We start from the raw sequence: 25,982 nt of genomic DNA on the forward strand, positions 1-25,982 counted from the left end.
TTGGGCTATGGTGCCAGTCTCCTGGAGAGGGGCTGGACTCTGTCACAGTCTGGAGTTGCCCTTGGTGAGAAACTGTGGGCTTGGGTGGGTATCGTAGTATCCGCGTCCTTTGTGAGGTATTCCGACATGTCCCACTGGGAGAAGGCCCTGGGGCAGACTCAGGACACGCTAGAGATCATCTCTCGGCTGGCCTGGGTGTTTTCCGAAACAAGATGGAGGAGGTGACAGGGGAGAGGGAGGTCTGGGCTTCTCTGCTTAGGCTGCTGCACCCGCGACCCAGCCCTGGATAAGCGGAAGAAGATGGATAGATAACAATATGATGTAACAATAATTTTATGAATTATGGCAGTATTGATAGTTATTCAACTCAAGGAATGTTCATTAAGTTTTCTTTATTGTATTTTAACACCGTCGCCATCTGAGTATTGTTTTGAGCTTACCACTCATTAGTCATTCATTAATCACTCAAGACTCCCTTAAAATATTTTTGTATGCGTTTTTTTAGACATTGCATAAAAACAAACTTCACAAACCTTTGTTTGTTCTGTACAAGTAAAAAAAAAACTAATAGTTCTTTAGAATTGTTAATTCATTTGCATGTTTACTGATACTATATAAACCAATTTGTGTGAGCATTGTAACATCTTCTTTTTACAAAGAAAATGCAGTGTGTTCACTTTTAGTACACAAGCTTATAGCAGGGACATAAGATGGCTTCAGAAAAATTTACTTTAAGATACATTTAAGAAAAAAAAATAGCACAGGAAATTCAGTCTTGTTCTATATGAAGTTTTTAAGCTCTTTTTACACCTTGTAATGTGTCCTTGTTGAACTTTTTGTGGGTGATCTGCACTACTGCAACCCAGCTTTGACAATTAGATGTTTCTCTGTGCTGCGATGGAAACTCTCTGATGTGGCCAGTATGCAATCAGCCAGTTTCACAGTCAGCACTTGAAATTATCCTTAGGCCACTTTTGTGAAACGTTAGTTTGTAAGCTAGAGTTTTTTTGGCCTTTCATGTTATCTTAAACCACTGTGTAATATTGCCACATGTTCGCTAGTTGTATATACTGTAGTAGTGAAATAATGTCTTGCAGAAACATCACCTAATCACTCAGCTAATCAGATATCACCAGAATATGTTTTTTCTTTATCAAAGCACAGCATTTGTTAAGTTGGGCAAGTAATAATTAAAATCACAAAGAAATGTGTTAAAAAGTGTTAATTCAGGCAAAAAACCTACCCATATGGAAAAGAAATAGAAAACACTTCTAAAAGACTTGAATCAGATGTGGCCTACTTCATATAATGAATCATATAAGGCTTCTATGATTTACTCATGAAAGTGGCCACTTTCTCATTACTTTCTTACAGTGGGGCAAAAAAGCATTTAGTCAGCCACTTCAACTGTGAGAGACAGAATGTGAAAAAAAAATACATGAATCCACATGGTAGGATTTGTAAAGAATTAATTCGTAAATCAGGGTGGAAAATAAGTATTTGGTCAATAACAAAAATACAACTCAATACTTTGTAACATAACCTTTGTTGGCAATAACAGAGGTCAAACGTTTAATATAGGTCTTTACCAGGTTTGCACACACAGTAGCTGGTATTTTGGCCCATTCCTCCATGCAGATCTTCTCGAGAGCAGTGATGTTTTGGGGCTGTCGCCGAGCAACACGGTGTTAGATTATAATATCATTTTATGCCATGTTATACCCCTAATTAAAGATTGTGAATTATTATGTAGTTTTAGTTTGCATTATTCCCCTAAATTAGAAGAAGCTGACAACTATTGCATTAGTTAAACTGATTTGCATTAGAGTAGACTGCTGATTTATTGTGAATGAATGATATTGTTTTATGATGCATTATACTGCTGAGTTATAAGAAATACTGTTTGCAGAAAAGTCATCGCCTTATTTGTCTGATTAGAAGAGAACAGAGTATACTGGAGTTTTCTGCCCCATCTCAGCCGGAGCAGATAAACTGGGAGCCAAGGTTGTAGCTTCGGCGCCGTGTGAGAGAAAACATGTGAATGTTTAGGCTTTTTATGATAAGGTGGAGGCACCAGAGGCTATAAGAGTTTAAGTAATGCTCCACCATTTTGAGATCTGAGGCTGTCTGCATACAGTGTCCATCTCCCACGCGTGTGTGCATTAAAATCATCGTTTGACTCAACCCGGCCGGACCAGTGTTGTTATTGTGGTTTTTCTCTTGTGTCCATCCCCAATTTGAACTCGTAACAACGGACTTTCAACTCCCGCCACAGATTTTCTATGGGGTTGAGGTCTGGAGACTTGCTAGGCCACTCCAGGACTTTCAAATGCTTCTTACGGAGCCACTCCTTTGTTGCCCGGGCGGTGTGTTTTGGATCATTGTCATGTTGGAAGACCCAGCCTCGTTTCATCTTCAAAGTTCTCACTGATGGAAGGAGGTTTTGGCTCAAAATCTCACGATACATGGCCCCATTCATTCTGTCCTTAACACGGATCAGTCGTCCTGTCCCCTTGGCAGAAAAACAGCCCCGTAGCATGATGTTTCCACCCCCATGCTTCACAGTAGGTATGGTGTTCTAGGGATGCAACTCAGTATTCCTCTTCCTCCAAACACGACGAGTTGAGTTTATACCAAAAAGTTCTACTTTGGTTTCATCTGACCACATGACATTCTCCCAATCCTCTGCTGCATCATCCATGTGCTCTCTGGCAAACTTCAGACGGGCCTGGACATGCACTGGCTTCAGCAGCGGAACACGTCTGGCACTGCGAGATTTGATTCCCTGCCGTTGTAGTGTGTTACTGATGGTGACCTTTGTTACTTTGGTCCCAGCTCTCTGCAGGTCATTCACCAGGTCCCCCCGTGTGGTTCTGGGATCTTTGCTCACCGTTCTCATGATCATTTTGACCCCACGGGATGAGATCTTGCTTGGAGCCCCAGATCGAGGGAGATTATCATTGGTCTTGTATGTCTTCCATTTTCTGATGATTGCTCCCACAGTTGATTTTTTCACACCAAGCTGCTTGCCTATTGTAGATTCACTCTTCCCAGTCTGGTGCAGGTCTACAATACTTTTCCTGGTGTCCTTCGAAAGCTCTTTGGTCTTGGCCATGGCGGAGTTTGGAGTCTGACTGTTTGAGGCTGTGGACAGGTGTGTTTTATACAGATGATGAGTTCAAACAGGTGCCATTCATACAGGTAACGAGTGGGAGACAGAAAAGCTTCTTACAGAAGACGTTACAGGTCTGTGAGAGCCAGAGATTTTCCTTGTTTGAGGTGACCAAATACTTATTTTCCACCCTAATTTACGAATAAATTCTTTACAAATCCTACCATGTGAATTCATGGATTTTTTTTTCACATTCTGTCTCTCACAGTTGAAGTGTACCTCTGGTGCAAATTACTGACCTCTGTCATCATTTTAAGTGGGGGAACTTGCACAATCGGTGGCTGACTAAATACTTTTTTGCCCCACTGTATATTGTTTTAGTAAGTATCCAAAACATACAAGTTTAATTTACATAATTTTTCTAGGGATCTCATATCTGTTTTCAGTCTTGCATGCTTTTCATACAAGTTTTCACACAGACAGACACAAACTTTATAAGATTTATATATATCCTTTCCATATGGGTAATTAGTGGTTATTTGTCAAGTGTTATGAATCGCAGTAACATGTTTGAAAAAAATTCGTATGGGGCAACAAAAGGTTGGAAAACAAGGTGATATTTAAAAGAAATGGCTGGAAAAACATTTTTCAGGTCAGGTTAACATGATTGTGCATAAAAAAATATATATTCTTAGGGAGGCTGAGTTTCTCAAAAATAAAAATGGGCACAGGTTCCTGCATTTTAAAATTGTGTAACTTTTTCAGAACAGTGTTCCTGCACATAAAATTCCCAAGATGTTAAATAGCTTATCATCTGCATTATATAATCATCAGCAGATTCTGGGAAACAGAGGACACCTCTGTGCTGGAGAAACAGGGCTGAAAATCAATACTGACTGACCCTTGGGCATATCCTCTGACTAAAAAGGAGAGGGACCATCCAGCTTGCTCTCAGTAGTAACTTAAGCCTACATCTCTGATGGTATGGGGCTGAATAAGTGCCACATCAATGCTGTTATTTATACAACGTGTAATATTAGATCATATGTATAATGCTGGTATAATACAATAAAAATTTAAAAAATGTTATTCATTTTGTATTCACTTGGGTTATCTTTGTCTAATATTAAAATGTGTTTGCTGATGTGAAAAATAGAGTGACAAACATGTAAAAAACTATAAACCTGGACGAAGGTGAACAATTTTTCACAGCATTGTTATTCTACATGTAGCTACTGTACCGAATGAAGCTTGTTACTCAGATGACTGACACAGGTTACATCCTGTAGCTGTGAAGATGACTGCAGCATTGGGGTGACATAACTGTGGCATTGGTCATGATTATTGCAGTGACATATCATTTCATGGCTGCTGTAACACAAAATTTGCAGAGGCTGTGTTTGCATGGGGAGTCAAGATGGGTGTGTTCCTGAACACTGTGGTGTGCTGCCTGTCGTGTCTTATAAAGTGTATAGTGAAGCTAATGTGCAGCTTAGAATGTAGAAAGGACACAATAAACAATATATGCAATCCAGAATAACTGCCCATTTAGTGTCATGTCATTTCTAATTTTTATAATGTTTTCAGAGAGTTCCTCTAAGTTTAGCATGTGATGCAGTCATATTCGCCTGTTTATTTAAACATCCTTCACTTGCACTATGATTCCGTTAAACTCTTCAAAGACTTTTTTTTTTGTTAATCACTTAGCTCTTCTGTATGTGTCCACATACACATTCCTGCTCATACTTACCTTAAGACATGGACTGTGAGCTAGTTCAGGCAGAAAACGCAAGCTGCACTGCATTACTCCTGCAGAATTTGCATTTCTCCCTGTGACGTGTTAGTGATGGTGTTTTAAGCTCCAAGAAGTAAGTGTAATGTCCTCTGCCTCTAACGCCTTGCTAGAGTCGACATTCAGACTAAACTCCTCTTCAAAATGACCACGCCGACAAGAGGGTTTGACTTCACTCCCTTTACTTAGGCCAGTTGAAGTAGGGTAAAACTGAGAAACAACATGAAATGCTCTTAGAAATCATAGATGTCAAATACACAATAACAGTACAAATGACTTGTTTAGCCAAAAGCGTTAGCGAATCCTCTCTTTACAAACATTTCTATTAAGCAAACACTGCAATCACATTTCTTCAAGTAGATTTTGTTCATTAGTAAGGATGGAACAGAATTACATACCGACAATGCCCTTAAAGACCATCTTAAGGAAGACAATTGTCACTACAGCAGAGAACAGGAGAAGTCTTTTCCCCAAACAATACCATGCACTTTCTGATGACATCATAGAACAGAGACAGATTTGCGCACGTTACACCAGGTCATGCCAGAAGGAGGCACTAAAGAGCAACTTTCTCAGGGAAAATCTATTTAAACAGAACACGGTTACATGTTGACAGAACACTTCCCATCTGAAACTCAGCAGGTTTCACCTACTAATATGACATGGTCAAACACATTTCAGTCATCTGGAGGAATGAGCAAGATCATCTCATTCACGGGTCGGATGTAAAGCTTTGGTCCCTCTTTCTTAATGACCTTCATTTGCACTTTACGCACCCTTCCATCTTTACTGGGATACACATCAACGGTAATACCTAAGGGCCAATCGTTCCTACTGCACTGACTGTCCTTAAGAAGCACCACACTTCCTTGCTTAAGGTTTGGCCGGTTAGATGTCCACTTTGTTCGACACTGTACCGTTGACAGATACTGTTTCCGCCACCCAAAATGTGTTAGACAAGCTTTGGACCCTGCGCCACTGTTGCTTCAATAGGTTTTTATGTCCAAAATCTCTTACTATCAGCGTGGCCTCCTCTCGTGCGACGGGCTGATACAGAGCAGGGCCCAAACACATCAGTGCCGACGTTGCTAAAAGGTGGTTCGATGCTGAGCCTGTCTGGTGGCAAGACTGCCATCTTTTGAACTTCACACCTCCCTCTCAGCCTTCGACAAGTGACACACTCGAAAACAAGTCTATTAATGCATCTCCTGCCACCAACGATCCAGTAACCTGTAGATCGGACAGCTCCTTCAGTGAAGAGACGTCCTTGGTAACGTACCTGCTCATGAAAGTGACGCACTATGAGAGTGGTTACGTGATGCCGTCCAGGCAGAACCAGTGGCCGTTTTCGTGGAACTCTATTTTTGCCTCAATGAGACGACCCCCAATCCTTAATAGCCTGTCTGAGTCCACGGCAACAAGTGAGCTGCTCTTGGGAATGTTGGCGTTTGATGCAAGACACTCCAGTTCTTTTCTATAGACCTCTTGTTGAACTGTTTTGATAATGACTAGCTTACTCTGTTCAAGAATATCCCCGGTTGGGGGTGTGCTGCACTGATGCCAACCCTCACATTTTTGAGCGACACACTCCTTTCCTTTTTTGAAGCTCTGAACAATGTGAATAAGGGTACCAAGAGCCCTTATGAGGGAACTCCAGCATGAGAAGCGATTGAAGAGCCAAGATGTTTGAGGACTGTGACCGACAGTGTTGTGACTTGAGGCCTGATTTCACTGTCTTGATCTGGTTCCAAAAAGTCAAACCTCTGTACCACGGGTGACGCCCCTTCAGGTCAAGACAAGAATGCCAGTCCAGAAAACCATATTGTGTTCTCAAGGCGGTCTGCTGTGATAGACCGTGTGGCGATGTCTGTGAGATTGTCTTCTGTGCAGACATATTGCCACTGCTGTGGCATTGTGCTTCATCTGATTCTCTGGACTCGATTGCTCACGTATACATAAAACCTCCTTTTCTCATTGTAGATATATCCGAGCACCACTTTACTGTCTGTGTAGTAGCTGACTGTGTCAAATACAATGTCTATTTCGGAGGTGATGACCTCAGACAGAGTTACTGCCATGACTGCTGCACAAAGCTCCAACCGAGGTATAGTATGCTCTGGACGTGGGGCCAGTTTGGCTTTACTTGCAACCAATCTAGTGCAGCATCCCCCATCTGCATCCACAGTCTTCAAGTAGGCAACAGCAGCTACTGCTTTCTCTTAAGCATCTGAAAAGACACAGAGTTCTGTTAACTTCCTCAGATGTCTTAACTCCTGCAGAGAATCTCTCCCACACCTTTTCTTTTTCTTCTGGCAATGGGTGTCCCAGTCAGAAGACTCTGAGGCTAGTTCTCGACGCAGCAGTTTTCCTTGAATTGTCACAGGCAAAACAAATCCTAGAGGATCGTACAGGCTGTTCACCATTGAGAGAACTCCTCGTTGAGTGAATGACTTTCTCTCATCCTGAACCCGGTAAGTAAAACAGTCTGAATTCAAGTCCCAGTACAGCCCAAGGTTACGCTGCATTGGTAGAGTGTCAGCAGTAAGGTCCAAATCCTTCAGGTCTGTGGCATGATCTTCACTGGGAAAGGCCTTCGTGACCTCCTTGCTGTTCGAAGCCAGCTTATGCAGCCTAAGGTTAGAGCAAGCCAGCATTTTTTGAGTTCTTTTGAGCAGATCAATAGCTGCATCTGCTGTGGGCAAGGACTTTAACCTGTCATCTACGTAAAAGTCACGAGTGACAAACTGTTCTGCATCCTCCCCATACTCCTTCCGGCCTTCCTGTGCTGCACGTCTAAGACAGTAAATAGCCAAAGCCGGTGAAGGACTATTTCCAAAGACATGCACGTTCATACGGAACTCCATAATCTCTTTCTTTGGGTTGTTCTCTTTAAACCAGAGGAACCTGAGGATGTTCCGGTCTTCAGCTTGCACCATGAAACAATGAAACATCTGTTGTACATCTACAGTGAAGGCGATCTGTTCTTTCCGGAACTGAAGGAGGACTCCTACCAGGGTGTTGTTGAGGTCTGGTCCCGTTAGGAGTACTTGGTTCAGAGACAAACCTTTGTGCTGGGCACTGGAGTCGAAGACGACTCTTATTTGAGAGGGCTTCTTGGGATGGTAAACCCCAAAACAAGGCAGGTACCATACTCCTCATTAGGCTTCAGAGGTGGGGCTTCTTCAGCGTGCCCATTCTGAAAAATCTTTGCCATGAACGAGACAAACTCTTCTTTCATTTTAGGCTTCCTTCTGAAAGACCGCTGTAAAGATTTGAGACGTTCAAGTACTTGCTCGTGGTTATGAGGGAGCCTTGGTCGTGGAGATCTGAAAGGCAGGGGAGCCACCCACCTGTTTTCTTGATCCTTGTAAACCTCTTGTTCCGTGATGTGGATGAACTGTCCATCCTCGATTGAAGGAGCTTCTTTGTCATCGTCCTTTGTTGTCTGGAACACATTACTGTCTAAAGTGGCCCGTTTCTCACTGGCAAGGGAATGTTTGCATGTCAGGGGAAATGAAGGGGACCCACCACTACTGTATTTCTCTTTTAAAGAGTACTTGTTTGGGCAATGCTGAAAGAGAGAAGGGCGTCCATTTTTCAGTACGTTAGTGTACCAAGAGCTGATAACAGTAGGTCTGTGGACATTTCCAATGCACACATCTCCCACAATAACCCAACCCAGGTCCAACTTCTGGGCATCGGGTGCATTTTGTGGGCCATTCACTTGTCTTCTGACCTTATGAACCCTAATGATATCTCTGCCTAACAAGAGCAGAATGGAAGCTTGGGAGTCCAGCTTTGGAATGGGTTTTGCAAGGGCCTTCAAATGACTGTGGTTTAATGCTACCTCTGTTGTTGGTATTTCTGCACGGTTATTTGAGATCTCGTTGCATTCAATCAGTGGCGGCAAAGAGAGTATGACACTGCCGTTGATGGGTTCGATCACAAAGCCATGTGCTTGTCTTGTCATGGTCCGGGTGAGTGCTGGGCCTTCCCACAGGGCCGGCATTTCCATCCCTGGGCGGAGCCGCCACATCATGCTGACGGGCTGCACCTGAGCGTAATTGGAATTGCCGGGTTCTTAAGACCAGCGCTCAGACTCACACCTCACCAGATCGTCTGCAAACTTTTAGGACCTCCGGACGTTGTCAAGCCGCTGCCATCATCTGTTAGGATTCCAGCGCTGGTCTGTTCACAGTTTCTCCATGCCTGCCTGCCTCACTGCCCAGTGCTCAGGACAATCATCTCCCCTCACCCGGACCACCTCCCCTCTAAGCTTTGCCTCCGCCTGCGCTCGATGTCTAAACCCTTACCTCTGGCCCCCCCTCTCCTCGGGAGTTCCTGCACTGACAGATTTCCATTGTCGGGTTCTCCATTCAATCTATGACAGCCCCACAGTGCACCAGTTCTAGTGCACCTTCTAGTTTTGTTTTATAGAAATGCCAAGTCGGCCATGAGTTTCAAAGTAAAGGATTGTGAATTTCTGAGTTAAAACTGTTTGTCTCCAAGCGGAATACTATGAAATATAGTGTGCCTCTAAGTAACGTTATATTTAAATTCATGTCCCAGAGTGGAGTTTCTAGCGTGTGTTAAGTTTGTTTAGGTTGCTGCTAGTCCTCGGTTCCTTATGAGTGTTTTTGAGTTATTCCTTGTTTACGTTAAGCAATTCGGAGTTATGGTAAGCACTTTGATTACATTAATTTCATCACTGTAAATAAAGTCTTGTCACCCTCAGTCCCTGCGCCTCCGGGTGTTGTCTGCCTTAGAGTCCGTTTTCCTACTGGCCTCGGGCCATGACAGTCTGCCTTCTGTCTCTTGTGCTCCAGCACGTCTTCAAAGTGTATGGTGAAGGAGACCCTGAAATGTTGAATAAGTCGAAAAACTCGGTACGTGCAAGTGATCTGTTACTTTGATCATCTAATATTGTGTAAACCGTAGCTACAGCGTCAGGGCAACCAGTCGGGTACACCCTGACATATTTTTGAGCAGGAACGCCCTGCGGAATAGTTTCCGCAGACCCCAGTACATGCTGTGGAAACATCAGCCTCATTCAGGTTGGAGTTTCCCTCCCTGCCCTGATCTGGTGCGGAACGTGCTGTGTTGGTGGACCATTGAACAAATCCAGGGTGGAGGGCTGCAATGTGGCTCTTGCTCCCACACTCTGAGCAGGAGATGTCATCTTCACAATTCCTTGCCAATTGTGAAGGCTCTGCAGCACCTTTAACATATTCCGTGCCTTTTTAAGAGTGCTTTCCTTTCTTCTATTGGCTTCTGTCTAAACCCACGACACCTGGGTAAGGGGTGGGGTTTATTGTGTAGTGGGCAGCGCTCTGCTAGATCATCTCTAGTGGACGACTCGCTTCCAGATTGGGTGCCAAACGATGCAGTCCTTGTACCGTTGGAAGGGGGCAGAGGAGACCCTCGTTTTAAAAACTGACACAGCTTTGTGACCTTCGGCTTTAGACGATTGCTTAGCGCCTGATAACTCACTGCTGAATGCTGTCTGTGTGAGGCCAGGGTCATTGCGCATCCGTGCTTCCCGACACACAAAGTCCACAAAGAAGCCGAATGGGGGATAGGGAGCCCCGCGATCTTCTTTGTACTCAAAGCCTAGAGAAAGCCTTTTTTCCTGGAGATAAAATGGCAGCTTCTGCACCACAGGGGTAACACCACGAGGAGTATCCAGTAACTAAGCCCAAGCAGGTTACCATCTTCTTTGGCAGCCTGTATTTCCGACAGCAAGTCTCCCAGCTCTCTTAGCTTACGACCGTCTCTGTTTGGAATCTTGGGAAAGTTGTCTAATCTTTAATCTCGATGACCTCTGGTGAACCATAGCATTCATTAAGCCTATCCCACATAGCTCTGAGTCCGTTTGCTGGTTGGTTTGCATACACGGATCGTATTCGTCTGGCATGTTCAGCTGAGTCCTTACCTAGCCATTTCACAAGAAGGTCAAGCTGTTTGCTTGGTGAGAGGTTGAGGCCTCTGTTGGTATTTATAAATGATGCTTTCCAGGCTCTGTAGAATTCGGGACGGTCGTTGAAGTGAAGGAGCCCTGTAGACACCAGTTCGCGTCGAGCCATAAATCTAACAAGGTCTGACTGTCATGCGGCGGCTGTGTGAAGGCAAGAGAGGACCCAAATGCACGGCTCTAGACACACGGGGATGAACTCAAAGGCAGGTCTTTATTAACAGGAACATAAGAAGTCATACAAAAACTATACTGGGAGCAACTAAAGCTGAGGCACTGGGAAGACACGGTAAATGCACACAACCTAGAGGGACGACGCAACACAAAACAAAGGGACACTCTGACATAAATACACAGAAGGTAATGAGGGAAGTGGGAACATACGGGGAACACAGCTGAAGACAATTACTCATGACCGGGCAGGGAGGACATGAAACTGAAAATACTGACACCAAGATGTGGACCTTAAACACAACACAGCACACAGAGAAGAGCACAGAGAGAGAGGCAGAGAACAAGGATGAATACACGAGGGGATGAGGAGAACACAGAACACAAAGGACGGGAACACGGTACCACAACAAACACCACAATAACAGCATGGACAAAGGGGGGATCCAAATACCAAACCAAACAATCCAATGAACATAAGGAACGAAATACAAAACCACAGGAAAACTGGGGCCCCAGGACGGAGGGACCGAGTCCGAGAACAAGATAACCACAAAAACCGGAGCACAAGGAGCAAACAAAAAACAGTTCGGGAGGCTGACCTGGAGGATGGCAACACAACAGTGCAAAACAGTGCAGGTCAGGCAGCTGACCGTGCGGACGGCAACGGCGCGAAAACAGTTCAGGCGGCCGGCCGTGCGGAAGGCGGCGGCGAAGGAGACGACAGAGCTGTTGAGGGGGCCGGCCGCGTGGACGGCAACGGTGGCGGCAAAGGGGACGATGGAGCCGTTCAGGGGGCCGGCCGCGTGGAAGGCGGCGGCGGCGGCTCCCAAGCGTCAGGCGTACTGGCCGAGGCTTGGTGGGCACAGGACCAGGCGAGGCAGGACCAGACGTTAGCTTAGCAGCTGACGCTGCAGACGAGGATGAAGACTCAGATGAGGCCGAACCAGACGAGGATGAAGACTCAGATGAGGCCAGACCAGACGAGGACGAAGACTCAGATGAGGCCAGACCAGACGAGGACGAAGACTAGGATGAGGCCGGACCAGACGAGGACGAAGACTAGGATGAGGCCGGACCAGACGAGGACGAAGACTCGGATGAGGCCGGACCAGACGAAGCCGGAGACGGAGGCGCTGCAGCAGGCGGCGGCATGGATGACACTGCTGCTGCAAACGTGGATGAGGCTGCTGGTGGAGCAGCTGGTGGCTGGACGGGCTCCTCGGGCCCCCCAGCTGACGAGGCAGGAGGCTGGATGGGCCCCACGGACCCCCCAGCTGACGAGACAGGAGGCTGAACGGGCCTCTCTCAAATATGAGTCCAAACGTAGGAGAAACGGTCTCTGAGTTGACTCTCCGGGCAGTACAACGGTTCATAAGAAGTTTGGGTTTGGATTCAACATTTACAGATCGTGAGCCTTCAGAGCCTACGGCAAGAGTCACAGAGTTTGCATTCCTGCATTCAGAGTAGTGAGAACTAGCCTCAGAGTGAACAGAAAGAGTGTCTTTGTCACTCACCCCAGCCGGCTGCTCAGTAGTCCCGGAATCCGGCTGAGGAGAGGACCGGCGACGGCGTGCACGGCGTCTCCTCCTTGATGAGGGAACGGAGGTGACGGGGGAAACCAGTGATAATGCGGGGGTGACGGTCTCCTCTTCATCATCCGACCACATCGCTGCTAGGAAAGCAGCGGGAGAGCGACGGTCAGAGCTGAGAGGAGATGGAGAAAGGCTCTGCGGCAGCGGCGCCGAATAACCCTCTCGTTTTAGCAGCCGCTGTTGCGATACCGAGAGCCCCGTCTGCTGCTGCGATACCGTCGCGGCGAGCTTAGTTCGCTGCCGCTGTGGTGGCTGCCTGGTGGAGATCTCCGTCTGCTGTCGCTGTGGTGTGGAATCCCGGGAGGAGACGGGAGCTCTAGAGTCCACGACGAGTTCAGGGGGCCGACCGTGCACACAGCGACGGCGGCGACGGGCGAACAGTTCCGGAGGCCGACCACTTGGAAGGCAGTGGCGGCCATTGAGCAGGTCCGGAGGGAGGCCGCGATGCCAGCGGTGGCGACAAACCCTTTCAGGAGGCCGTCCTCGAAGACCATGATGCCACCTAATAGGCCCGGAAAACGGCCGGCAGAGGCGAGGCGGAACGGGTCGAGCTGGCTCTGACGGCAGTGTGGCAACCGCAGGACCAGACGAAGACGAAGGCGGAGCCGAAGCCGGACCAGACGAAGACGAAGGCGTGGATGAAGACACGGAGGCCGGACCAGGCGTGGATGAAGACACGGAGGCCGGACCAGGCATGGATGAAGGGACGGAGGCCGGACCAGGCGTGGATGAAGGGACGGAGGCCGGACCAGGCGTGGATGAAGGGACGGCTGCAGAACCTGACGGCAGCGGGACGGCTGCGGAACCTGACGGCAGCGGGACGGCTGTGGAACCTGACGGCAGCGGGACGGCTGCGGATGATGATGTAAAAGTCGCGGGTGACGATTCAGCAGGTGATGGCTGAACCAATTTCCCCGGACCATCAGCAGGTGTGAGGATGTGCTGGCTGGGTCCCCCAGGACCCTCAGCTAACGAGGCGTGGTGCTGGGTGGGCTCCTCGGGCCCTCCAGCGGACGTGGCGTGGTGCTGGACGGGCTCCTCGGGCCCTCCAGCGGACGTGGCGTGGGGCTGGACGGGCTCCTCGGGCCCTCCAGCGGACGTGGCTTGAGGCTGGACGGGCTCCTCGGGCCCTCCAGCGGACGTGGCTTGAGGCTGGACGGGCTCCTCGGGCCCTCCAGCTGGAGCGGATGCAGGGCCAGAGGCAATAGGGACCCCTGACTGAGGGCGAAGATGAGAGGCTGATTTAGCAGAAGATAAAGCTGACGATTCCTGCACTAGCTGCGCTACTGACTGGGCTATGGACCATAATAAAGTCTGCAAAAGGTCTGATTGAGGTAGCGACTGAGCCATGGATAACTGAACTTGAGGTGATAGTGGTGGTGGTGGAGTTGGTGACACTGGTGACTGGGCTACAGACGGCCGCTGAGCAGGTGACACTGGTGACTGGGCTACAGACGGCTGCTGACCAGGTGACACTGGTGACTGGGCTACAGACGGCTGCTGACCAGGTGACACTGGTGACTGGGCTACAGACGGCTGCTGAGCAGGTGACACTGGAGACTGAGCTGAAGGTGGCTGCTGATCAGCTGACTGAACTGAAGGTGGCTGCTGATCGGAAAACTGAGCTGAAGGTGTGGAAATGAAAACTGCACCAGTCCGTACTACAGGTGAGAATGGAAGTGTGGTAGGATGATGATGGCAAGGGTTGCACTTCTTCCTCAGGGACGGATCAAATGATTTGGTGATAAACCGTGGCAAAACATGCTGCTGTCGCTGAGAGTACCAAGTGACGAGGGCCTCCAGGAGAACAGCTGAATCCTCTTTCCCTGGGCCGCCCATGCCAAACAGTTCAAAGGCTAGCCTCGCTCTTAGAGCTGTTATCATTTTCTTAAGTCCGTTTATGTGCAGAAAACTGACGGTGGAGGCAGTAGACAAGAAATTATCAAAAAACACTACCTCCATATGCCTCGTGTAGGGGCTCGCAGCGTGGATTATCCTCCGACAGTAATCCCATAGGTGCGTGAGATTCTCTCCCTCAGAGGTGAAAAGTGAGTCCGCTGGATCCATACTGGTCGCGTCATTCTGTCCGGGCTCTGTGTGCGGGCAGGCAGAGATGAGGATCCAAATGCAGGACTCGGAAAACGGAATGTAACTCAAAAACCTCAGCTTTATTGCTGGCAGGAAAACAAACATGAAGTGAGGCTGGAACACTGAGACCAAGGACACACAGGCATAATCTGTGGGTACGACGCGACACTGGGCATGGGAAAACACAGGGCTTAAATACACAGGGTAGTAATGAGGAAATGGGCCACAGAAGGGAGACACAGCTGGGAGAGATCAGGGCTAACGAGACATGGGGAACAAAGCTGCACACACTAACATAAGACAAAGACTTTCACAATAAAACAGGAAACATGAATCACAACTCAGAGACATGGACTCAACACAGAGACAGAAAATGAAACATGGAACTGAACTATACATGAAACCACCATTCCTAAAACATGGATAATAGAAACATGAAACTCTAATAATAATAATAATAATAATAATAATAATAATAATAAACATCACAACAAGAGAATGAGAAACAATCCAAAACACCAAGATAACTGAAACACAAGGTACCAGAGAAACAAAAGTGAACCAAAACATAAAAAACTCAAAATACTGGGTCCAACGGACCCAGAACCGTGACAGATTCCCTCTGAGTGTGTGTGTGTGTGTATGTCGTCCTCAAATGCTCTCTCAATTCACCCGTTGCACTTCACCAGAACAGAGGCTCATCCTTATGTGTAACAACCTAACTGCAAAGCCTGCAACTTCCTGTCAGCCTGCAACTTAGTCTTTCTGAAAGACACACACACTGTTTAAACATCTGAATGCAATATCAATACTGTAAAATATATTATTAATGCAATGGTAATGATGATGATTATTTAACAATAGCAGTAAAATAATTTCCCTGATCTCCACACTTCCCCTTTTGACCCTCTTTTTTCCCTAAAACAAAAAAGAGGGTCACTACACTTGTTTCATTTCTCTGACATCCATCCTCTGGCTCAGCAAATCAGACAACAGCCTCATGTCATCTAAGGGGTCCAGTAATAAACACCAGCTCCCATCCGAGAACACTCCATGCGTAAGCTTAGGTTTTCTCGGTCCCTCTCTTGTGGTCCATCAGGCCTCGGGCCTCCAGCATCCTCGCCCCCCCTGTGGTCGCCGAGATCTTCTGCAAAGGAAACAAAACACCTTTTCCTGCACCTCCCTAACTTATCATATTTGGGACTCTGTAATCAAAAGCCTTATCCTAATTATCTTCTTGACTTATTGACTTGTATTTATATATATTCTTCAACGTTACTTATCACTTTAAAACTCTTAAAGCGCTGCTTTCACGTCCGGTTGCTCGCTCTATTTTCCCTTATCTGATCATCAACATCCTGTACACAAACTGTCGCTGCTGCAAGTTCCTCCACTCTGATCTAAAGTCACCTTTCACAAGAAAATCATTATAAGCGCCTATTCTACTAAAAGCTCCAAAAGAAAACAACCACTTTAATCAATTAAGGTTAAGCATATAAGCAATTACTCATACATAATTGTCAAAGGAGCTTGCAAAGAAAAGCGTCTGGACTTCTTTAAGTTGTTTGAAGACGTTTCACCTCTCATCCGAGAAGCTTCTTCAGTTCTAAGGTCAAATGGTGGAGAGTCCCAGATATAAACCTAGTGGGAGTGACCCCCCACAGAGGGACAAAAGGACCCCCTGATGATCCTCTAATCGCCTGAGCCAAGGTGGGAAACTGGGCGTGGGTCCCAATCAGCCAGAGTTTCGGGTGTGTTCATTGTGAAACCTGGCCCCACCTTATCATGCGAATTCCTGAGGTCAGATGGCCCCGGATGTGAGTGGGCATTAAAGCGTCTGGGAAGGGATCTCAAAACTGGATTATAGATGGCAGAGAGTTGGTGTCGTAAACCCCCGCCTCTGTTCAAAGATGGTCGCTCACAGTGGACATAGATGGCTTCTTTCACTCCTCTTTCAAACCATCTGTCCTCTCTGTCCAAAATGTGAACATTGGCATCCTCGAAAGAGTGTCCTTTATCCTTAAGATGCAGATGGACTGCTGAGTCTTGTCCTGTGGAGGTGGCTCTTCTGTGTTGTGCCATGCGCTTGTGAAGTGGCTGTTTGGTCTCTCCAATGTAGAGGTCTGAGCATTCCTCGCTGCACTGTACAGCATACACCACATTGTTAAGTTTGTGTTTTGGCGTTTTGTCTTTCGGGTGAACCAGTTTCTGTCTGAGCGTGTTGCTGGGTCTGAAATACACTGGGATGTCATGCTTGGAGAAAACTCTCCTGAGTTTCTCTGATACACCGGCTTAACAATGTGGTGTATGCTGTACAGTGCAGCGAGGAATGCTCAGCATGAACACACCCGAAACTCTGGCTGATTGGGACCCACGCCCAGTTTCCCACCTTGGCTCAGGCGATTAGAGGATCATCAGGGGGTCCTTTTGTCCCTCTGTGGGGGGTCACTCCCACTAGGTTTATATCTGGGACTCTCCACCATTTGACCTTAGAACTGAAGAAGCTTCTCGGATGAGAGGTGAAACGTCTTCAAGCAACTTAAAGAAGTCCAGACGCTTTTCTTTGCAAGCTCCTTTGACTACGATGACCTGGATGACTGACAACCTTCACAGACACACTCATACATAAATTTCATCATAGCTAAACGCTGCCTTGAAACAACTCCTGTGTGTTAACACTAACTTCATTTTAAAACTCACATTTCCTATGTTATAACCTGTTTTTAATATAGCCTTTTTATTTCATTTTACTCCTTTTAATGTAACAATACCTTCTAATTCTAGTTTATCAGAATTAACCAAAATATATCCTTTCCTTCCTCTTTGGTCCTTCTTTAAGTTCAGTTAAAAGCTGAATGAATTTGAGGCCTTTTGCCTGGAATCAATACTGTCATGTGTGTTTATGGACTCTATGTCTATAAGCGTGTGCAGTCCTTCAATAACTCATATCATCCTCACAGTAGATTGGCTAATCATAGCGCTAGCCAAAGGCTCGTGACCCTCAAGAGACGAATTGAGCCACAACAAAGGCACAAAATGCAATATGTATAAAAATCATTTCTACTTATAAGCTCTCCCCTTTATCCTAAAAATAAATCTATGTAATATCTGTATGTGTAAGCCTACATTACAACCACTGTATACAGCTTTAAAACACCGGCATTGTAGCTTCTAAACAGGATTCAGTTCACTTTAATCCTTTAACCTTAACATAAAAATCACAAGCTCTGCTTCAGTATTACCATATCTAAATGATCAAAAAACCCAAAAGTCATAACATGATCCTAAAACCCATTTCAAATTATTAAACAATTAAATTATTAAACCTTAAATTCCCCCCTTAATACTATACAAAACTAAAAATGCTCAGTTTTCCCCACTCATGATCCAATCTATGTCATAAAAATAAACTTAAAACAGTTATCAGTCATGTGTTTCTTCAATTAATGGTAACTGAGTTATATCAAAAAATGTTTCCCCCTTCGCCTTTGGCATTCTCCCAACAATATACTATAATCCCGTAATCTACCACACTCAATAAAACAGAAATTTTCTCTGGTAAAAGCAAATTGTTTGTCCACATTTATTCATCCCCACCTTAATCCAGTCACACACATTCACTCACATGCATACACACCATATTTTTTGCTAATAGTGGAGCCTCCCGCGCAAATGATCAGATTCTCCACCCTCAGTAAAATGAGCTCATTTATTTCTTTTGTTTTCCATAGGAAAATAGTTCTTTATGCTTTTGGACTGGATTGACTCGCTACAATCCTTTTAAACAGGGACTTACAACCTGATCAGGTCCCCACAGGTAGCTTTCTCCTCAGCCAGTTGTAATCTGGAAAGCCCACCTTATATTTGCTCTCCCGAGAATTTGTCAGCGCTGTTATTCACTGTTCGAGGCCTGCTTAGAACAAAATGAGAAAAAGAGAGCTGATTATTAGCTCATGAAAACACCAAACCAAATCACCTGACAGGTTTTCTCTAAGTGCACTGTTACAAAAATAATGGGCCCCCTCTTAGACATGTCCATGTTTCCTAAAACTCCCTCTATTAAAACAAAAACAACAACAACCCAAACCTAACTGACAGAATCAACCCATCACCACAACAACCTCAAAAACCTTAAACACACAGAAGTTTTGCCACCACATAATTTCACCTCCTCAATCCACCGAAAGTCTCGTTAAAACCACACAATTTGAACACAACAATCACCCCCTTTATGCACTTTAACATACTTAGATTCAGCATAAGATATTAACCCCCTTACAACAACATATCATCACTAAACTATAAATTTCCTATCCAAATCTGCACTCCTCTTCTCTGCCATGCTTCCTCTCCTGAAAGCCTCAGTCACACACACACAGGAAGCTTCTTCGTCACCACTCACTCCAGCTAATTTGCATACGGAGTCATCTCTCAAGAAGTTGCCGTAACAAGAGAAACATATGTTTAAACATTACCACCTTATTGAATTATTTTGTTTCTTTCCACAGTGATCACTGGTTTTGATCACTCAGTACCAGGGCACTTCTAAGTCACTTTTTTGAAACTACTTTAATCACCTCTTCGTTTTCCCATAACTCACTCCCTTTGTCATATAGCTTCTTTGAGTTATTCCTCAACTTCAAACTCAAATGTATTCTATCAAACATTCATACCATTCTATCACTCATACAAATAGCAAGCTGATCTTCATTGTGTATGTTTGTGTTCTTAGCCAGGTTTAATCAATGTCTATGCATTAATCTCCACGAGCTTGTCCTTGTAAGGTTAATGCATTTTCTGCTTGTGTATGTGAATTTGCATATGTTGCTTTTGCAGTGTTTCAGACTCCTGCACAATTCTCCACTTAAGCCGTCAGTGTTCTCTTTCCCAAATTTGCTAACCCAAATTTTAAGTTCCCACCTTATTAACAGCATTCCTGGTCCTCAGACATAGGTCGGAGTTTGCCTGTGAGGTTCAGGGACACATGGTGCTGTGAACAATTCAACCAAAAACTTGCCTTAACATGTCCACTCATGTTAACCTATAGGTTTCTTCCGACCGCTGCATGTGGAGAATTGATCCAGGTCTGTTGAAGAAACACACTTGAGAGATTTTCATTATTATCATAAGTACTTAAAAACTACCCGTTTCCCTCTCTCTGGCCAGAAATACCAACTTATGTTATGTGTATAAGTGTAAGCAGGTCTTCATTGCTTTTCCTATGTACACTCAACAAAAATATAAACGCAACACCTTTGTTACTGCTCCCATTCCCCATGGGATGGACGTAGAGACCTAAAATTCATTCCAGATACACAATATAACCATCCCTCCCAAACAGTGGTCACAAATCAGTCCAAATGTGTGGTAGTGGGCACATCTGCTATATTGAGATAATCCATCCCACCTCACAAGTGTGCCACATCAGGATGCTGATCTGACATCATGAGTAGTGCACAGGTGTACCTCAGACTGCCCACAACAAAAGGCCACCCTGGAATGTGCAGTTTTTTGCGCTATTGGGGGTCTGGGGACCCAGAACCGGTCAGTATCTGGTGTGACCACCATTTGCCTCATGCAGTGCAACACATCGTCGCATGGAGTCTATCAGATTGTCAATTGTGGCCTGTGGAATGTTGGTCCACTCCACTTCAATGGCTGTGCGAGGTTATTGGATATTCGTGGGAACTGGTACACGCTGTCGTATACGCCGGTCAAGCACATCCCGAACATGCTCAATGGGTGACATGTCCGGTGAGTATGCTGGCCATGCAAGAACTGGGACATTCTCAGCTGCCATCTGCCCTGAACAATGTGAACCATGATTCATCCGTGAAGCGCACACCTCTCCAACGTGCCAGACGCCATCGAATGTGAGCATTTGCCCACACAAGTCTGTTACGGCGACGAGCTGGAGTCAGGTCAAGACCCCGATGAGGACGACGGGCATGCAGTTGAGCGTCCCTGAGACGGTTTCTGACAGTTTGTGCAGAAATTGTTTGGTTGTGCAAACCAATTGTTCCAGCAGCTGTCTGGGTGGCTGGTCTCAGACGATCTTGGAGGTGAACCTGCTGGATGTGGAGGTCCTGGGCTGGTGTGGTTATACGAGGTCTGCGGTTGTGAGGCCGGTTGGATGTGCTGCCATATTCTCTGAAACGCCTGTGGAGACGGCTTATGGTTGAGAAATGAACATTCAATGCACGGGCAACAGATCTGGTTGACATTCCTGCTGTCAGCATGCCAATTGCACGCTCCCTCATTGCTTGTGGCATCTGTGGCATTTTGCTGTGAGACAAAACTGCACATTCCAGGGTGGCCTTTTGTTGTGGGCAGTCTGAGGTACACCTGTGCACTACTCATGATGTCAGATCAGCATCCTGATGTGGCACACCTGTGAGGTGGGATGGATTATCTCAATATAGCAGATGTGCCCACTACCACACATTTGGACTGATTTGTGACCACTGTTTGGGAGGGATGGTTATATTGTGTATCTGGAATGAATTTTAGGTCTCTACGTCCATCCCATGGGGAATGGGAGCAGTAACAAAGGTGTTGCGTTTATATTTTTGTTGAGTGTATTTTGTTAATGTTCAGTGAGTGTAAGCTGCTTTCTTCATTGCCTCTGTTATAATCAGGTTTAATTCATGCATCTTTTCACTGATTTCTTAATTCAAAACCATCTCACTTCTGATTCTTTCCAAAAAAAATTTCACATGTAACACTTTGTGTATGTGTGTTTTCTATTCATTGATGTAATTGTCAGTTATTTTCTCTCTTCATTTTACCTTCTTTTTGTTTACCTCTTTAGTTTTCTGGTGGACATCTCTAAACACCATCATGAGTTCAGGCTTCAATTTCAACCCAATTATACCCTCTATTCTCACAGTCGAACTCGTCCGCCTTCACCTCTCACTGGTCCCTGTCCTCTTCTCTCAGTGTCCTTTTGTTGTCTTGAATTCTCCAGCAAACACAGTCCGTTTCTTCTCTGTTTCTCTTCAGTATTTTCCTTTTGGATTAAGTCCCAGCCTGGCAAAATATCACATTCAGTGCCTTTAAACAGTCATGTCACACTGTTCATACCAGCCTGCACTTTCGCCGTCCATCTTTTCATCACGTGGTTTCTTCTTCTCTGTTGATCCTTTCAGTCGTCTCTTTCATGGTTACTCCAAGCATGGCAAATCTGACAATCAGTGTCCAGTGCTTTATCACCGTTCATTATCCCACTGTTCAACTGCCCAGCCTGTAATTTACAGTACATGTTGCATCGTGTGCTTTTTTCCATGCTGCTGCTGGTCCCGTCAGTTTGGTTTCAGTGTTAACGGTTCAGTTGCACTGTCTTTTGGCTGCTGTTAATTCTTGAAGTCCACGATGTTCTGTCGGTCTTTAACTGTCCTTTGAGCTTCTTCTCAGGATCGGGGCCAAGTGCGAGGTCAAGCTGTAAAATTTTAAGCCAAAATCTGGCCTGTTTTCCTTCCAATTATGTTTTATGGTTTTGCTGCTGTACTCAAGGTTCTAGGTTGAAAAAAGTCCACCTGTATTGACACACTAAAGCATACGATTAATATCTTTTTCATTCCTTGTCTTAAAACCTCCATTCGCTTCATTTGGCTAGAGTCTAACTCATCTCTCTCTGGGTGCTCACTCGTCACCTTTTATGGGCATGCAAACTTCCTGTCACACACACCATTTCCTGTCACACACACACAGCACTCAGAGCAATATTTTCGGTTTCTCTTTCCTATTTTACAACCTAATCAAACTCTTTAGTTTTACTAAGTCTTGATCTAAAAACAATGCACCCTTATTTCACGCACACACACTTTTAAATATACTAAATTCTTTGCATTTGTCAGCATTCACATCACAGTCTTCAGCGTGCTCAGCAGAGCTCTTTCAGACTTCAAGAATCATCTCACACACACCGCCTTTTTCTCTCACATTTCCTTTTGCACTCACTCTACTATCAACTTTCATAGTGTTATTATTATTTATTATTTTGTACACATCACACCCAATCACTCAAAACCTACTCCTCACAGCATTCACACACTTAATCTGTGACCAGAGTTGAGGAATATAACTTAAAACACGCTTTCCTAAGAGTATTTTAGACATTCCTTTCATAATCAGAAAGAGCAAGTCAAAAAAAACAAAAAACAATTGAAACCTCTATTAATTCTCACAGCACACACAAGAAATTGAAAAAATGAAACACACCAGCAATTATTGCTGGAGAGAAGTTACTACTAAAAGTAATATGTTAATCTTAAATATATACAGTGCACTCACTATATTTATCTATCTACATCCAAACTCAGTCAATTACTATACATCCACTACGGCAACTCAAAACTTTATTTATAGCCCTCTAATGAACATAAATGGCATTTTAAACACACACTCAACAATGTTTGCAGCAGTATTTGTAAACCCAACTGTGGTTTAAACAGTTCACTACTTAATAATTTGCATTTTCACACTCACACACACACCGTCTAAAAATAGCTTCAGACAGTCAGTGCATTACTGACTCGACACACAGCCTCCTCTCACACCAAACTCTCTTATTTTATATTATAAAGACGTCTTATATTTACAACCACTGTCAGATCTGTCAGCTTTAGCGCCTAACCAATTTCGACAAATTTAAGTTAACGGTCCAACCGATAAAGTCCAACTTTTTTGTGATCAATTAACCAGTATCTGTCCAACAGTTTCTGGCCTCATCTCTAAAATCCCTACATTAATTTAAGAGTGTCCAACACCCAAGGTCCAACCTTTGCTGCCCAAAAAAGCGCAGATACCGTTCCAAACGGTAAAGTGGTCCAACCACTAGTTATTCTGGAGTGCCCCAAGCTCCACAGTGACCAACTGACTATCCCTCTTCGAGGACAATGCCTAAGCGTCCTTGGCATTGGCAAGCGTTACCTCTGAGCACTGCGCTTCCTAGAACCCCCACGGTTCCGTTCTAAAATAATTTATAATACTTTGAAACAACAGTCAACACCCAAAACAAGTGTATGACTGAGGCAGATCTACCCTGATGGACAATGGGGACTCCAACCCACAAAATGACCAACAAAGGTCTGACCTAATGACCAACCGGGACTTTAACCCACAAAATGACCAAATTCCCTAAATCCTACGTGAGCCTCGAACTCACTTTCACTGTTTTCCTTTTCCTTGAGACTCCAACCCAATTTCTTAGCAGACTCTAACTGCTTTAGCAGACTCTAACTGCTTCAACTCATGAGATTTTTCATCAAAATCAACACAGACACTCACCAGTAATTTCAGTGAGTAGACTTAAATTTTATCATGTCCAATTTGGCACACTTTGGAAATAATTCAACAGGTAGTGCCTTACCTTTGGATAAGCCGGCTTATGCCCACTCACTTCGACCACTGGCACTCATGTCTGCCCGTCCAACCACCTCAGACCACCGAATTTCTCCGTCTACACCTCCAATTCTCTCCCTCCTCAACCACCGGACGAAGGAGAGTACAAACAACCATGGTCTAGAAGAGCTTGGTCAAACAATTGATTTTAATGAATACACGCGTAGGAAGACCAGTGGCTGTTCGCAGACAGGAACTGTTCTCCGACTTAATCAAAGCATACACAGATTTTTATAGCATCAGGGTTTGAATTAATGACGCCCCTTCATACGTCACAGACAGAATATATACATACGTCAAATCAAAACCACAATGACTTTTAACACAGTTTAAAAAGAACATTGTCTTCTATCTCGTCTGGAACACGAGCCCCACATCCTGCCAGACGCTGTTCCTCTTTCTTGCAGAGACAACAAGAAACTGTTCCTCTTTCACAGTTGCGAGTAAACATAACTAACCTCTCACCTATAAATGATTCCCTCTAACTGAGTGTGTGTGTGTGTGTGTGTGTGTGTGTGTGTGTGTGTGTGTGTGTGTGTGTCCTCAAATGCTCTCTCAATTCACCCGTTGCACTTCTGACCTTTCACCAGAACAGAGGCTCATCCTTATGTGTAACAACCTAACTGAAACTATATGTACTATATTGAATAAATGTTCTAATCAAGAACCTCTACTAAAAGCTTAATAAAAGAATATAAAAGTATAACAGACAATTTGAATACCCTAGTTATTCAAATAGCCTCGTCTAACCTGCTCCTCAGAATAACCTGCACTTAGATTCTGCTTTCGGTTTCAGTTCTGCAAAGCCTGCAACTTCCTGTCAGCCTGCAACTTAGTCTTTCTGAAAGACACACACACTGTTTAAACATCTGAATGCAATATCAATACTGTAAATTATATTATTAATGCAATGGTAATGATGATGATTATTTAACAATAGCAGTAAAATAATTTCCCTGATCTCCACAGGACCTTAAACACAACAAAGTACACAGAGAAGAGCACAGAGAGAGAGGCAGAGAACAAGGATGAATACACGAGGGGATGAGGAGAACACAGAACACAAAGGACAGGAACATGGTACCACAACAAACACCACAATAACAGCATGGACAAAGGGGGGATCCAAATACCAAACCAAACAATCCAATGAACATAAGGAACGAAATACAAAACCACAGGAAAACTAAGAACACTGGGTCAAAATGACCCAGGACCATGACACTGACATGTTCTGCTCCATTTCTAGTGGAGTATACAGTGGACTCCTTTCCTGGAATGTGGGTGTCATGTGGGTGACTGAAGTTGTCTGGGGTTGTAATATAGGCGGTGCTGGTGTAGCCACTGTCTAGAGGCTGTTGAGCATAACTGACCGTTGGTTCTTGTTTAGGGGTGTAAGTGTCACTTTGCTCTGCTTTGCCTGGGAAATGTTCCTTTAGATTTGCTACTATGTATGTGGTTTGTGTTTGGATGTGTGGTACTGCAACTGGGTTGGGGCTTGCTCGAGTATGTACATCAGATCTTGGCGTAAAGATCCTGGGATAAGAGTCTATGGTCAGCGAATGCTGAGGGAGCTTCATCTCTGTGTTACCATTGGAGGTTTCTAGAATGGGCATGGTTTGTGTGGTACCCTTCACATATTCCCTTGTGCGTGTTACTGGGTCATCAGCAGGAACATCTATTTCACTAAGAGTCTCGTTATTATCTTGAATCACTGCAGCCTCCAAAACTTCTGCCTTTGCTTCTGTAGCTGCAGCCCTTTTTTCCATGCGTACTTTATCCAACGACGCTTCAAGACGCATTTTTCGAAGCTGCATAGAGGCTTCTAGTTCTGCTTGCTGCAACTTCAGA

The sequence above is a fragment of the Mchenga conophoros genome, linkage group LG11 (genome assembly GCF_057382185.1).
Source record: "Mchenga conophoros isolate Kocher_MC1m ecotype Shallow Benthic linkage group LG11, M_conophoros_male_GT1.1, whole genome shotgun sequence".
NCBI lineage: Eukaryota > Metazoa > Chordata > Actinopteri > Cichliformes > Cichlidae > Mchenga > Mchenga conophoros.